This window comes from Suillus subalutaceus, assembly GCF_016647625.1.
Source record: "Suillus subalutaceus strain FC151 chromosome Unknown DFJ58scaffold_600, whole genome shotgun sequence".
NCBI lineage: Eukaryota > Fungi > Basidiomycota > Agaricomycetes > Boletales > Suillaceae > Suillus > Suillus subalutaceus.
The window spans coordinates 1-968 of record NW_024540849.1 but is presented as its reverse complement, the minus strand read 5'-3'; positions in this window follow the sequence as shown (position 1 = coordinate 968).

The following is a 968-nucleotide window of genomic DNA, read 5'->3' as shown; positions in this document are numbered from 1 at the left end:
GCTTTATTGCTGCTGTGTTGTTGCTTGACTTTGCTTGATTTGTGGTTTTTTCTTTGATTTCCTAGTCTTTTGTGTCGTATGCGTATCTTGGTGTTTGTCTGGGGGGTGATGCGCGGGCCGAGGACAGGATCTCGTTTTCACTTGGACTTCAATTTGCTTCATTTTTGTGATTTTTTTTTTTGATTTTATTGCTTGACCTTGCTTGACTTTGGCTGTCTTATTTTCTGTTGCGGTCTTGCTTGTCTGGGGCGACGCGTTTGCTATTATGTCTGTTGCGGTGACTAATCGTGATTCTTGTCATTTAGCGTACGCGTATGCTATTATGCGACTGTTGTGATTCTGGTCTTTTCTATGAGAAATGGTGTTGGCGTGCATGTCTGCTATATCTCTGTTGTTGCATCTGTCTTGATTGATGTTTTCTTGCGGTCTTGCTGTTGTATTGCTTTGAGTCAGCCCTTGTCTGACTGGTCTTGGTTATCGTACGCGTATCTTAGTCTTGTCGGGGGGGGGTGATGCGTCGGGCCGAGGACGGATCTGGTTTTGACTTGGCTTGATTTTGCTTGATTTTGTCCATTTTATTGCCGTTTTATGCTTGACTTTGCTTGATTTGTCTGTCTTTGTCTGGGGGGTGTTTGTGTTGGGCGAGGACAGGGTCTCATTTTGACTTGACTTCATTTGCTTGATTTTGTTGTTTTATTGCTGTTTTATTGCTTGAATTTGCTTGATTTTGTCTGTTGTTGCTGTTGTAGTTTGCGTGTTGTATTGTATTTGCTTGCCTGCTGTAGTATTGCTCTGAGTCGGCCCTTGTCTTGACTGGTCTTGGTTATCGTAGCGTGTCTTAGTGGTTGTCTGGGGGGTGATGCGTTGGGGGAGGACAGGATCTCATTTTGACTTGACTTCATTTTGCTTGATTTTGTGATTTTATTACTGTTTTATGCTTGATTTGTCTTGTAGTGACTCTAACCAGA